The sequence below is a fragment of the Leopardus geoffroyi genome, chromosome C3 (assembly GCF_018350155.1).
Source record: "Leopardus geoffroyi isolate Oge1 chromosome C3, O.geoffroyi_Oge1_pat1.0, whole genome shotgun sequence".
Classification (NCBI taxonomy): Eukaryota; Metazoa; Chordata; class Mammalia; order Carnivora; family Felidae; genus Leopardus; species Leopardus geoffroyi.
Window position 1 is genome coordinate 58497310 of NC_059338.1, and position 14842 is coordinate 58512151.

Genomic DNA, 14842 nt, shown 5'->3' on the forward strand with positions numbered 1-14842 from the left:
GGGCCACAGATGTGGTCAATGAAGGCCTGCCACCCGTGGCAGCCACGGGCCGCAGTTGTCCTGACCCCAAAAGCAGCAGAGGCGCCCCCCTCCCGCCCCCGCCTTTGGGCCGACCGTGTCACAGATTCCAGACAAAAAGCTTTCCTCCTCCTTCCCAGGATGCAAGCATGTTTCACAGGGTCTTCTGTTCATCGCACAGAGCATGGCATGGAATAATGCTCAATAAACGTCATTTCACTGGTGGTGGCATGAAATACAGCCAGTCCTACAGGATGAATGCTGTACTCAAAACCGACCCTATCTCTAGCTCCAAGGCAGTATTGATCAGTGAAGCTTGTGGGCCTCAGTTCTCTCTCTCCCGAGCAAGATAAGCTGCTTCCTCAAAGCCGAGCTTCCTTCCAGCACACTGCAAGATGGGTCACACCCCTTGGTGTGCCAGGAGGTATCATTCCCTCAAGGTCTCCAGGGTTGCTGGGCCGGGCCTGGGGGCCAAGAGTCATAGGCCGGACCCCTCCTGTGATCAATAGCTCCCACAGTTAACCCCCGTGTGCCACCTGATCACCACCATTCTCTACGTGCAGGACAGTCATACTCATTGCTGTCCAGCATGAACCGGAGAAAGTTGGGAAGCACTTCCTCACGCTGAAGGAGCCCCAGCAGGCCTTCCCTCGTTCTGTCACGCGTGCACCCTAGGACAAGCCCAACTTGGGTTCCAGATGCCCTCTCCCACCAAAAATGGTGAGTGAAATATCATCTGCCTCTGTATCCTCTCATTTGCATCTGTATCCTCATTTCTACACGTACGTTGGTTCTCACTTTTCTTTTCCTTCCTTCACATATCTCTCAGTCTTGCTTGACCTCTTCATTCTTTCCTTTGATAACCCGATCTCATCCCCTCACTATACCTCCTCCAGCCATCCTTCCTGCTGTGCCGTCACCATCCATGGGACTTCGTGGGTCTTCTAGAACAGTAATTTATTCCCTAACAATTATCTGGATGGAATTCCCAAAAACTGAGCCCAAAGAGGAAGAACACCAAGATACCTTTGTATTTGAGGGCAATTTTCTAGTAGAAACCACATCCTACGAACAACTCTGTGTGTACAGATTTGAGATTCTAGATTAATAACACAATTCCCTGACAGGCACCGTCTAGGAAAACTCACACACACACATGCACACACAACTCACACAAGAATTACTAGACGGGGGGCGCCTGGGTGGCGCAGTCGGTTGAGCGTCCGACTTCAGCCAGGTCACGATCTCGCGGTCCGTGAGTTCGAGCCCCGCGTCAGGCTCTGGGCTGATGGCTCAGAGCCTGGAGCCTGTTTCCGATTCTGTGTCTCCCTCTCTCTCTGCCCCTCTCCCATTCATGCTCTGTCTCTCTCTGTCCCAAAAATAAAAATAAACGTTGAAAAAAAATTAAAAAAAAAAAAAAAAAAAAAAAAAAAAAAAAAAGAATTACTAGACGGTCTGAACAGGCTTATATCTATTAAATAAGTTGAATCAATAACTAATAACCTTCTAAAATAGAAAGTACCAGGCCTATTGAGTTCATTGGTGAATTCTACCAAATATTTAAATTCTCTACAATCTCTTTTAGCAAATAAAGCAGAAGTGTTTCTTTCTAATTAATTTGATGAGGCTGATATTACCCTAATACGGAAGCCAGACAAAGGCATCACAAGAAAACTACAAGCCAATACTTCTCATAAACAAAGATGAAAAATCCTCAGCAAAATACTAGCAAAGCAAACCCAACAATGTATAAAAAGAATTATACTGGGGCGCCTGGGTGGCTCAGTCAGTGAAGCATCCAACTCCGGCTCAGGTCATGATCTCACAGTCCGTGAGTTCGAGCCCTGCGTTGGGCTCCGTGCTGACAGCTCAGAACTTGAAGTCTGCTTCAGATTCGGTGTCTCCCTCTCTCTCTGCCCCTTTCCTGCCCACACTCTGTCACTCAAAAATAAATAAACATTAAAACAAAATAAAATAAAATAAAAAGAATTGTATACCATGACCCAGTGGAACTTATTCCAGGTATGCAAGTCTGGTTCAACATTTGAAAATCAGTTAACGTAACCCATCACATCAACAGGCTAAAAAAGAAGAATGACACGATTATATCAATAGACGCAGAAAAAACATTTGACAAAATCCAACATCCATTCATATGTCATCAGGAAAATGCAAATTAAAATAACAATGAGGGGAGCCTGGGTGGCTCAGTAGGTTAAGACTCCAACTCCTGATTTCAGTCCAGGTCATGATCTCACAGTTCACGATGCCGGGCTCTGCACTGACAGTGTGGAGCCTGCTTGGGATTCTCTCTCTCCCTCTCTCTCTCTCTCTGTCTCTGTCTCTGCCACTCCCCTGCACACGTTTTCTCTCTCTCTCTCTCTCTCTCTCTCTCAAAATAAACAATAAACTTTAAAAAATAAAATAAAACTTAAACAGAACCAAGGTGCCCTTCGGTAGGCGAATGGATTAACAAACTGGTCCATCCAGACGATGGAAGGTTATTCAATGATAAAAAGAAATGAGCTATCAAGCCATGAAAAGACATAGAGGAACTATAGGCTATTATTAAGCAAAAGAAGCCAACCTGAAAAGGCTATATACTGTACAATTCCAATTACATGATGTTCTGGAAAAGGCAAAACTATAGAGAAGAGACCGTCAAAGTGCAATGGTTTCCAAGGGCTGGGAGAAAGAAGGACAAATCAATAGAACACAGAAGACTTCGAAGGCGGCAAAAATACTCCCTATGATACTATAATGATGGATACATGTCATTCCACATTTGTCCAAACCCACAGAATGTACCAATACCAAATACTAATGTAAACTATGTCAGTGTAAATTCATCAATTATATAATAAACTCACCACTCTGGTGGAGGATGTTGGTAATGGGGGAGGCTGTGCCTATGTGGGAGCAGGAGGTACCTAGGAAATATCTGTACCTTCTTAATTTTGCTGTGAACCTAAAACTGCTCTAAAAAAGTGTCTGTAAAAAAAATCATGCTGCAGGGGCGCCTGGGTGGTTCAGTCAGTTAAGCATCCAACTTCAGCTCAGGTCACGATCTCCTGGTTCATGAGTTCAGTCCCCGCATCAGGCTCTGTGCTGACAGCTCGGAGGCTGGAGCCTGCTTCGGATTCTGTGTCTCACTCTCTCTCTCTCTGCCCCTTTCCTGTTCGCGCTCTGTCTCTCTCACTCTCAAAAATATATAAACATTAAAAACTTTTTTTTTTTTTTTTGTTTTGCAGCTGAGGTCAAAGAGGTTGTTGCCTGTTTTGTCCTCTAGGGTTTTGATAGTTTCCTGTCTCACATGTAGGTCTTTCATCCATTTTGAGTTTATTTTTGTGTCTGGTATAAGAACCTGGTCTAGTTTCATTCTTCTGCACGTTGCTGTCCAGTTCTCCCCCACCATTTGCTAAAGAAGGCTGTCTTTTTTCCATTGGATACTCTTTCCTGCTTTGTCAAAGATTAGTTGGCCATACATCTGTGGGTCCAATTGTGGGCTCTCTATTCCATCGGTCTATGTGTCTGTTTTTGTGTCAATACCGTACCGTCTTGATGATTACAGCTTCGTAGGGGAGGCTCTGGCACTGGAGGGTATTATGCTAAGTGCAGTAAGTCAGAGAAAAGGCAGATATCGTACGTTTTCACTCATAATGTGGGGCTTGAGAAACTTAACAGGAGACCATGGGGGAAGGGAAGGGAGAAAAAATAGTTACAAACAGAGAGGGAGGGAGGAAAACCATAAAAGCCTCTTAAGTACAGAGAACAACGGAGGGTTAATGGGGGGGGGGGCCGGGGGAGAGGGGGAAATGGGTGATGGGCATGGAGGAGGGCACTTGTTGGGATGAGCACTGGGTGTTGTATGGAAGGAATCTACCCCCAAAACCAAGAGCACATTGTATACACTTTATGTTAGCCAATGTGAGAGTAAATTACAGTTAAAATAAACAAATAAACCATTTTAATAACTTTGTAAAATGTCTTAATCATGCTGTAAAATCAAAATGTTGTTCAGTTGATATTTTTAAGCAAATGAACACATTAGTCGGCATCCACGGTCAAGTGCTGCGTCAGTCAGTAAAAAGGAGGAGGAAGGCGGCGAACGGGTCTACAGTTGGCCACACAGTGGTACTCCAGGTAGCTCACCTACATTCAAGTTCACTCGCAATCACGCTTGTCCCAATTGCAAGTAGGCGACGGTTTCCCTGGACAGCTGCGTTACTCCCCTAATTTTAACCTTCCTGAGTCCACTCCCCTCGTTTCTCATTAAACCGTGGCCCCAAGAATCCACGCTACCTATCACAACCACCTTGCGGAAGGAAAGAGGAGGATGCTCCCTCTCACAAGAGAAGAGGGTTGCTTCCTTCGACACAGGCATCTGCTACCTAGGATTCGCCGATATGGAAAAACAGATTTACGCGCTCTCGAAAAGAAACTGAAGAGTATTTCCCGGTAGGCTGTAGGGTTCGATGCCCGATCCTATCCAAAGCAAAAAGCCAAACACAGACCCAAACTCAGATCCCACCATCCACGGATGGAGCTGGCCGGTCAGCCTGTCTCAAGTCTTCCCCCTCCTTGCCTCCCACATCTAGCCGGTCCCCTAGTCTGTTGTTCAAGGATCCCAGCTATGCCTGCGTCCCAACCCCAGAGACCCTCACCTTCCTGAAGTCAGGCAATTGCCTGCAGGGCCCCAGGCCTGTCCTGCCTGCCCCACCCTGTCCTGGCAAACCCACTCTACACGATTCAAAATAACAAGCATTCACTGAGCACCTATTATGTGCCAGGCCCTGAGCATTAGGATACGGCAATGTAGGATTAGATCCAAGGGTCCTCCTTCCAAATCAGGACTCTCTGTTTTCGTGATCCACCAGAATCCCATGGATCTTTATTTCAAAGGTGAAAATGGTAATAATAATGCCTAAAAGTTATACAGAATTTAGGATGTGTAAGGCACCATTCCAAGCATTTTGCCTACACTGACTCATCCAATCCCCATACCATCCCTGTGAGGTACTGTTCGTATTTAACAAATGGCAAACTGAGGCGGAGAGATGGCCTAGGGAGGCTACCCGCCAGTAAGTGGCAAAGCAGATGTAGCACAAGCAGCCTGGTTCTGGAGTCAAGGTCTGGACTACCGGGCCAAGAGCTGGTGGGGGCAATAGAAAGGGAAACAACATTCAATGCAATATGTATTAATTTAACACTTACTGGGTGCTCAGACCAAGGAGTCAGAGATGAAGGTAAGTGCCTCCAAGAGGGGGCTTCCTTTCTCCACCTCCCTTTCAAAGACAAGTTCAGCCCCGCACAAACACACGTACAACACAGATGATATCTTAGCAGACGGAGCCTCCCGCCTCTACATCCACTCTACCGTATGCCAGATAATGCACATAAAATGCTTTATTGGCATGCGGGAGTCCTCATATCCCCCAAGGTCTCCCTTAGGCTTTTATTACCTTCATCCTATACATGTGGAAGCTGAGCTCTTGGCCCTTGTATCAAGTTCTTGGGGAACCGTTGGCCAGGCTGTGAGCGCCCTGACACTGAGAATACCTTTCATTTTTCTGCCCCCCCCCCAGCCCTCCAGCAGGCACTCAGAAAACAGCCGTGACATTGCACTCCATCAACAAGCCAGCGGGGTGCTCTGAGCACCCCGACACCTGATAATATCCAGCAGGGATCTTGCCATCGGTGTCCTCTCCCGTTCGTGTTCACACAATAAAACTTGACCTGAACATCACATTTTATCAGCGGCCACTACCAGAGCTTTGCATGCGAGGGTTGGTTAGAAACCTCACTCTCACCACATCTCCCAGGGAACGGAACCAAAAACACTCCTCCAGGGTGAGGGGGTGCACACACAGGCATTGAGGACCCCTGCTGGCCAGGTCTCCTCCCGGGGAGGTGAGCTTTCCGTGCGGGCACCTGGAAATAGAACCCACACACTCTCTGCTCCTTGTTGCCCTGGAGCCTTGACAGCTGTCAGCTGTTCGGACATCGCCTGACAATAACGAGCCCGTAATGCCTCTTCAGGGTCTTGCTAAGTCATCAGATCCCCTGGTGATGCCATCTGCCGCCGGGGGGGAGTACGTCCAGAGATCCTGATCCCCAGGCGGCAGCCTGACAACGGGATTTTAGCCCAGGATTTATGCCAGGCACACAGACCCAACCTGACACTGCAGGGTTTAGAATTCAGAGCCCATACGCCAAGAGTCCCCAGGGAGAAAAGCAAATGATTTTCTGAAGACAGTGGGACCTGCTGTTTCCTCTTAGGAACCCATTAATAACATGCTAATAAAAACAAAGTATCATCAAAAGAACATATTTAGATCAACTGTTCCCTTCAGCAGGTTGGAATTTCTGCAACAATCAGGGGAACAGCTTTGAGCTCTGCATAGCAGCTCCCACGCGAGACACAATCTGTCTGTTGCAGAGGGGATGAGTCAGCCTGGGGGAAGGGGGGGAGGGCAAGGACAACCTCCTACCCCAACCCCGCCCCCCACAGCAGCAGGGCCGCTCAGCTGGGTTTTCTTGTGAGATGAGCTCTTAACCTGCCTAACAGGTCACTTCTCTCTGCTTTAAAAGGAAGAATGGTATCCCAGAGGCTCCCAAACTTTGAGGGAAGTGGCCTGTCACCGAAGCAACGACCCTCCTTCAGAGCAGGGGTGAAGCCCACCCAGCTCCTCCTCTGTCCGGGTTTCCAAAATGCAAAGCTGTATAGATACCTTTGACCCCTCGTTTCTGTCTGTTCCTCTGTCTTCTATACCCCCAGCTATAAACTGGGCTTTGTGCCACTTCCTGATGGGCGTTGCAGGCATTCATTCATTCAGGAAGGCATTCATGCATGCATGCATGCAGGCAGGCAATAATTCATGCGTGCATGCAGGCAAGCATTCATGCACGCATGCATGCAGGCAGGCAGGCTTTCGTTCATGCATGCAGACAGGCATTCGTTCATGCATGCAGGCAGGCAGGCATTCGTTCATGCAGGCAGGCATGCATTCGTTCATGCGTGCATGCAGGCAGGCCTTCCGCAGGGCTGGCTGAGCACCATTACATGCTGCGTCAGGTGTTAGGGGCGTTGGGCTGAAGTTATAGCCCAGCACCAGCCTCCTGGATCCCATCTACCCAGCCCTTCCTCTTACCCCCGCTTCCCACGGCAACAAGAGAAGCCCTGCAGGTAAAAAGGCTAGACACCAGCCTGTCCGCCCAGGTTGGAGGGGCTCCTGCTGGCTCCCTGCTGGCTTCCTGCGGGCCGGCTACCGTCCCGAGAGCTGAGCCTGGCAGAGCAGGGCCTGCTTCCTCCCGTCACACCTCTGCAGCCACTCGAGGGCCCCCCCGGCTCCCCCACTGCGAGGATGTCTCCTAAGGGCCCCTCTTCCCCGGCCTGCCTGGAGAGGCAACTGGGCCTCTGAGTCCCTCCCCCCCACCCAAGTCCACAGTTTGCCCCCTGGAGGGTGCGCAGACCTGCCTTCCCTCCTCTCCGCCCCCCACCCCTGCTTTCTGTCTACCTGGCTCCCAACAGCGCTTTCCACAGGAGCCTTCGGGGGGGCCCTCAGCCCAGCGACACCGGATTCCGACCTTCACCGTCCTTTCTCCGTTTTCTCCTGTGTCGCCAAACGGTGGGGGGGGTGGCAGGGGATGCCACCCCACAGTCTGCCACTCTGACACGTGGATTGTTGTGAGCGGAAGGCAATCGGGACCCAGCTGACTCAGGAAAGGTTGTGTTGTGTTGTGTTTCACCCTTCCCTTAACTGCCTAAAAAACGTAGATCAAGGGCTTGTGCCAGGAGGACAGTTCCTACCAGAGATGACTTTTTATATCAGGCTGAGCCACGCAACCAACATCTGTTTCCCAGACATTTGCTCTCCCGTCGACCCGTGAACTGCTTCCTCCCCCCAACCCCAGACCCCTTCCCCTTCTCCTTAGCTCCCAGCCTCCATTGCCTGGTGTCTTGGAGCTTCCCCAGTCTTTGGGGCTCCCGTATGTATGGAATTAATTGGAATCAATTAAAAAGCGGCTCTTGCGTCCGTTTAATCATGAGACCCGCCCACGAACCCACGAGGGAGGGGGGCGGGTGTCCCTCCCCACGACGCCCACAAACGGGCATCCCTTCCAGCACCTGAAGAGGGAACTGTCCCGAGACTCTGTCGTCAGCCCCACGCTGGCAGTGGCTGCCAACCTCCCCCCCCCCCCCCACCCTCCGCCGGGCTCAGGGGTGGCACCTGTGGGCTGGCTGGTTCCTGAACTCCCGAGGTTCCCAAACACAGCTCCGGCACAGCCCGTCTCCTCGCCCCGCCCAGCTCGTCCCTCACTGCGTTTCTAAAACTTCTCCCCGCCCCGTGTCGCTTCTCTGCTTCTCTCCCTAAAGCCCTCAGAGGAGGCCACAGAGCACCGTGGCTACGATCGTGACCGCAGACACTGGACTGTGTGGTCTCAGTCCTCACCATCCCATCGCTACCCGGGCGACCCTGAGCGGGTGACTTAACTTCCCTGGGCCTTGGTTCCCTCATCTGCAAAAAGGGGATGATCGTAGCGTCTTCTAAGAGGTGCTGGAAACGCTGACACGGGGCTCAGATCCACATGTGGCACAGAGTGCGTGTCCTGAACGTTCTGACCGAATAAAGAACGGCTCCCTGCTGCGCAGCATTTAAACCCCGGGCTTGGGGCGCCTGGGTGGCTCAGTGGATTAAGCGGCCGACTTTGGCTCAGGTCACAATCTCGTGGTCCGTGAGTTCGAGCCCCGCGTCAGGCTCTGGGCTGATGGCTCGGAGCCTGTGTCTCCCTCTCTCTGACCCTCCCCCGTTCATGCTCTGTCTCTCTCTGTCTCAAAAATATTTGGACTTTCTTCTGCCTAGAAGGTTCTTCCCCACTAGCTCCTGGCCTCCCTGCCCACCCCCGTGCTCCTCCACGCCCCACCCCTGTTTTTCATCTCCCTCCTAAGCTTGCTTGCTTTCCACGGGCCTAACAAACCAGCCCTTCTCAGCACATCGCGCAGTGTTTATTGACTAGTAGGTGCTCAATAAATATTCGATGCAAGAACAGATGTCCAAGCTGTACGATAGATCAGTCATCAGTAGCCATATCTCCAACTCCCCAGTCATTCCAGATATAATCGTTGTTTGGGCTCCTCAGCGCCAGGAAGAAGGTTCTTTCCCGAGGATATCTGAATCCCAGATAGGCAAGGGGGACTGTGGCCGGGAAGGGGCACAGGCCGAGCCTGGTTCCCCAAAAGGTGACAAGTGCAGTGTTCCAGAGAGCACAGGACCCCGAAGCGCTGAAGGCAGGGCCCCTGGACACTGGGTGGGATCAGAGGCCTGACTGGCCCGAGGACCCGCTGAACAACCTTCTTGCCTCTCTGGGCCTCAGTTTCTTCACCTTCAAACTGAAGGGCTTGACTCTATGCTAAGGATTCCTCCAACTTAAAAAATCCTTGAGTCTGTCCCAATATCGAACGTGACTTGATTCCCGCCATGTCATTCCTCCACGCCAACCGTCTTCAGTGGCTCCCCACTGCCCTGAGAATCCAGACTCTGCTTATACTGGTGGCTGGATTGGGTGTTCTCACTCCGGCCTTCCTGTTCCTGTCTAACGGCCCCGCTCCCCATTCAGGTGAAACTCTTCCCGCCGCCTATTGAACAGTTCCCTTCCCTGTGCCTCCTTTTTCCACCTGAAGAACCTTCCCTCCTCTCTGCAAACCTGACATCCCCCCTCTCTTCTGAAACCGCGTCAAACCTCTGCTCCTTCGCGCAGCTGTCCCCGGGCCTCCCCAACCCATGGCGCCTTGGCCTTCCTTGTTGGCCTACCGTTCGGGTCCGCGTACCTGGTATCGTACCGCGTTATTTATCGCCCCCGACCTTGCCTTCACCGATTCTTACATATTGGTATTTTCTCCTCGTTAAGGAGCGCGGGCTTCTCAAGGAAGAGACCCTGTCTTCTCCCTTGCTACACTTTCCTCTTACGCGGCCTCAATAATCCGTTAGCCAAGAGAACAGTATTTAGTAAACCACTGGCTGAATAAGGAACTTTCTGGCTGAATCACGCGTCTCTGGAGAGTTCAGAGGCTGGAGCTAGATGCCAGTGATCACATAAGGACCGCAGGCTTATCAACCACAGAGGCAGTTTTCGAAAACCAGATGCCTCTGTATTGGCTGCCTCGAAGTGACCAGCCCGTCATCAGCCACCTCCCTTGTGTACCCGAGGCTCCTTCCACTAAGAGACCCACACGTGTTTACGGTCATCTTGCTACCGTCTCACTGGCCCCCCTATATCCTTGGCCCCATCACCGGCGTCACCCGAAAAATCAAAGCTGAGAGGCAACGGAAGAGAGGAAGAGTCTCTCCAACTGCCCCACCGCCCCGTGGCCCCCTGCCCAATGTGAGTCGGGCTCTGGCCTTGCGGACCCAGCCTACTTTTCGTGACTAATTTTTGCCTAAAATGGACCCCCCCTGACTGCGTGTTTTCTTCTTTTGAACAAGAATGCCGGGAATCCTCACCCAGCGGCATCGGCCTGAAGGATCCAGGTCTGAAGGCTGCTCTTCTCCTGAGTCTTCCAAAAACAGAAGCATCTCGAACTCACCTCCTCACTTCCCTCCCTTCCTCTGTGCAAGCTTCGCACCTTGTGTGCACGAATGACCAGGGGCCAGGGGCCACCGAGCCCTTCAGGCCCTCGCCTGGCTTCCGTGGAGAACCAGGAACAGAAGGCCGGTGGCCCCGCTCCCTGATCCCGCCACAGCCACACTCGTTCCCAGACTTGGCCTCTGGGGACAGAGTGGCTCGCTGTGCTGAGGGACAGTGTCCAGACAGACAGAGCGGCAGGAGCCAGGAAAGGTGAGGGAAGGGGCCGTGGCAGGAGGAGCGGCAGAAAGCCAAAACCCACAGACGGCAGTGAACGGTCAATGCAGATAACGGGACCCATCCAGAAACCTGTATCTACCTCTCGAGGCCTCACTTCCAGCCCGGGGTTTTCTCGGTTGCAAGATAAGGTCGGGAAGGAAAAAACACAGACAGCGGCACTTCCTTTTCCCCTAAACACCAGATGGTGCCAGATACAGAGTTCTTTCTGCCGAAGTCGGTTACTGACAGGGAGCTGCGCTCCCGCAAAGCACCCCCTGCAGGCCCGTGCAAAGGGACGGTGCTCTATTCGTGCCCAAGTGGGTTTCACCGAAAAGGCATTTCAGAATTATTTTTGTAAAGGGTGGCTGGGTTCCCAAACCACCTGCAAAAGCTTACTTCCACCCGAAACGTAGCTGAAATAGTGAGCGCTTGCAAAAAGAAAAACCATTTAGTGGAGGAGGTGGCGGGTGAGCGGGAGATAAGAAATGAAAGCAAAGAAATGATTCTAAATAACCAGTAAAATTGGGTTGAGAGTTCCTGGAGGGCATGAGCCTTCCTTAGTGAACTGTTCGTCTGCCTTGCAAGTCACAGCTCACAGCCCGTCACTGCACGGTTTTGCTCACTGAACTCCGGGTGCTTGAGAATAAAGCCGGTTTCGTTAGAGGTGGATAAGGAGGCATCTGAAGACTTGTGTGGATTTCCTGGAATGGCTTCCCGGGATGTGGACCCTGACTGCCCTAGTTGTCTATTATCACCTTAGGTCTAGAAGTTTCCTTTCCTCCACACAGATACATTGGTAGCAATCATCATGCACTTATTAATGATAACAAGCATCCTTTTTTTTTTTTTTTTTTTTTTTTTTGGTCCAAACATGAACAAAACGAAGTAAAAGGGAAAACAGAGGAGACCAGAAAAGGAACGAAGGGAAGGAGGGAGATTTTCCTCGGGTGTCTCTGGGCAAAGGTGTGGAAAGAAAGGAGACATTCTTAAGCCAGAAGAGAGAGGGCAAAAAGGGAAAAAAGGAGAGAAGAGGAGAGAGGAGGAGGGAAGGGAAGGGAAGGAAGGCACTTAAAGATCACGGGCTCGGTTCACGCGCTTCCTAAGCGGAAAAATCATCCCGTCGAGGACGTGAGGGTTGAAAGAAACATGGCGTCAGGCACAGCGCTTGGACCCTGGTGTCTTCTCACACATGGTAGCCGGCCCTTCTGTTACTATTGCAAGACTCTTATTAGTGTTCCAACACCACGAAGGTCGCAGTGGGGACCACGTCACCTCACGCCAGCCCTCAGTGGGGGCCCACAGAGGGACACCCTGCACATCCCCAACCAGGATGACCGGGAGAGGAAGAAACAGCAAAAGGAGAGGCTGCTGGCTGGGCACCCAGTGCAAATTCACAGCGTCACCCAGGCCTGCGGGGCAAGGCCGTTCTCCCCAGAGAACCTAGAGCTCCCTGGAGAGACGGGCACCCAACAGCGGGCGGGGGGTGGGGGTGGGGGGGTAGGGGGACTTTGCCACGTTGTCCAGTTATCCAGCAACCAACCCATCCAGCAACCCCCCGATCAGGGAGGGTTCACAAGAGGCTTCACAAGAGAGAGTCGACCCTGTTCCCACCGCAGAAGCCAGCAAACTGGGTCACCCAGAGTTACGCCCAAGGCACCTGGTGCTCCCTGCCTCCTGACCCACCGGAGCCAACCTCGTTGGCGCCCGCTCGTTTGCCATGTCTGCTTCTCCAGCTGCCCAGCGAGCTCAAGCACCAGAGCTTCGGCTTCTGTTATTTACACCCGAAGGAGTCCCACCCGGCGCCCAACTTGGGGGAGTCCGTCGGTCCTCAGCTGCTCGTCTTGCCCTGCGATGACCCTTGTGCCTTCATCAGGCCGCTTCCCGACTCAGTGGCTGCAGAGGACCTTGAAGATCTGCCATCCCCGCCCCCCAAGCAGAGACGCTCTGTGCCCCGCCCCCAAACCAAGGGCCAGGAGTCCTTCCTGCGGGATCTCCAGTGCCTGGGGCCACCACCTCCCGTGACAGCCTTTCTGCTCCTGAAGAGCTCCGATTCGGGGCAAGTTCCCACGTACAACAAGATGACATCTGGCTGCTGGAAACTTCCACCCATTAAACCGATTCCCTCAGCCAGTTTTCAAAGCGTCGCAGGACTGAAAGCGAACAGAGTTCCTGCTTTTATACATTCTGGCGTGGTGACAACGAACAGGAACAGAGAGCAGCCACCAAGAACGCAGGCAGGGCTGCTTCTAAGCTCTTTGCAGGGAGCCAGCCACTTACCGCTCACACCTTCCCTGTGAGGAGTACGATGGCTGCCCCCCCATTTTATGCAGGAGGGGGTGGGGTCGGGAGAGGTTACCAAACATGCCTGAAGTGACACACCCGGAAAGGAAGAGAACCAGGGTCTGAACCCTGCAGTCGGAGGCCACAGCCCAGCATCCTTGGCAAAGTCACGCTGCGACACAAAAACTGCCCGGAAACAAATGGATCTGTTGTTCAGATGCTGACCTGCAGAGCCGAGGGCGGTGATTGACGGTCCCAATCGCGCGCTCCGGGGGGAGGGCCCCTGCGGGAGCAGAGCTGCTGAGGACCCAGAGGGTGGAGGAGGGTTTGGTGGGAGAGGGGGCGGTGGGAGCACGGGTATAAGGAATGGTTCTGGCCCATGATGCCACCTGGAGCTCTGTCTACAAGTAAGTCTCATGTCCTCTTACCCTTCCCTGCACCTCCTTCACACACCCGTACGTTTTTTGTCTTTTGTTTGCTCGGGAGCCTGCTAACCCCCTGGGTGCCTGCTCTGCCCAGGCCCCTTGGCTCCGCACGACTTCCCCGATGGCGATGGCAGCTGTGCAGCGGCAGCCAGGCTGGGCCGGGCCACGCAGAGGGGCAGCCTCAGGTTCGTGCCCTCACTGCACCCAGACACATGCACCTCTGAATTGTCACCATTGATTCGGCTGCTCTATCGGATGACTCCCAGATCTTTTCCCAGAAACAGCCCTCATTCTATATTTGGACAGTTGCTTTTTTTTAAATCTGCAAAGTTCTAACTTCCTCATGTTAGTTTCAGCCTGCTATTCCGGGCCACTGAAATTATTTTCAAATCTCTGTCCTGCCATCACTGTTACTAGGTTCTTCTGAGCTTTGTCTCATCTGCTGGATTATAAAATGTTTCTTTCTTCAGTTGAAGCATAAATAAAATTGTTGAGCGAGGCAAAGCCAAGGTCAAGGACAAAGTCCTCTGCCTCAACCAGAGATCATTCCCCAGGCTGACAAAGGATACTGTTTATACCAACGAGTCTGGGACATCTGACAATAGCATCCAGTCAAATATTATACACTCTCCTCCCTCGAGATCACACAGAGCACATTTTCCTAAATGCCAGGCAGGAATGGCACATGCTGTATCCCCAGCTTTCCTTAAACTTGCAAATTAATTGCCCTGTTTTAAAAAATAGAATGATGTTCATTTCTTATATTTTTTCCCTGTAGGAAGTGATCCCTGCATCCATTTCAAAATATTCAGAATCGTTTTAAGAAATGGTTTTTAATGTGATCTCTGTCAATACCTTGCTTATCTTCCTGATTTCTCAGGGTTATCTGCAAAAGCTCTGAAGTCATCCCTACATTTTTCTTCAGGAGAGCTCACCACCGCCTTGCCAGGAGGAGAGTGGCCTGGCTCTCTTTAATTGTCCATTCTTTCTTATGGAGAAAAGGAAACTTGCATCAGAACCTTTTTAAAACACATTGGGGAATAAACGTAATAAAAGAATCCCAAGAGAAGATTAATTTTTTTTTTTAATATTGAGCAGCTTCTGTATAGAGTGAGAATTTCCGGACCCAAACAAGATTCCAAAGGCCTTTTCTATGCTCAGCAACGTCTAGAAGTCTGCCCTAAGACCCCTTCCGAACACGCTCTTCCCTAGGTATTGAGTATAGCATTCTCTCCTTTTCTTTCAAATTTCCTCCTGCAGGCGGCACCCTGAGTGGG

General features: G+C 51.6%; 1 long non-coding RNA gene across 1 annotated transcript in view; it reads right to left on the reverse strand.

The window, feature by feature from the left end:
• Positions 1-14842, reverse strand: part of LOC123585164 — a 39022-nt gene that overhangs the window by 23303 nt on the left and 877 nt on the right. The gene's annotated exons all lie outside the window — the stretch shown is intronic.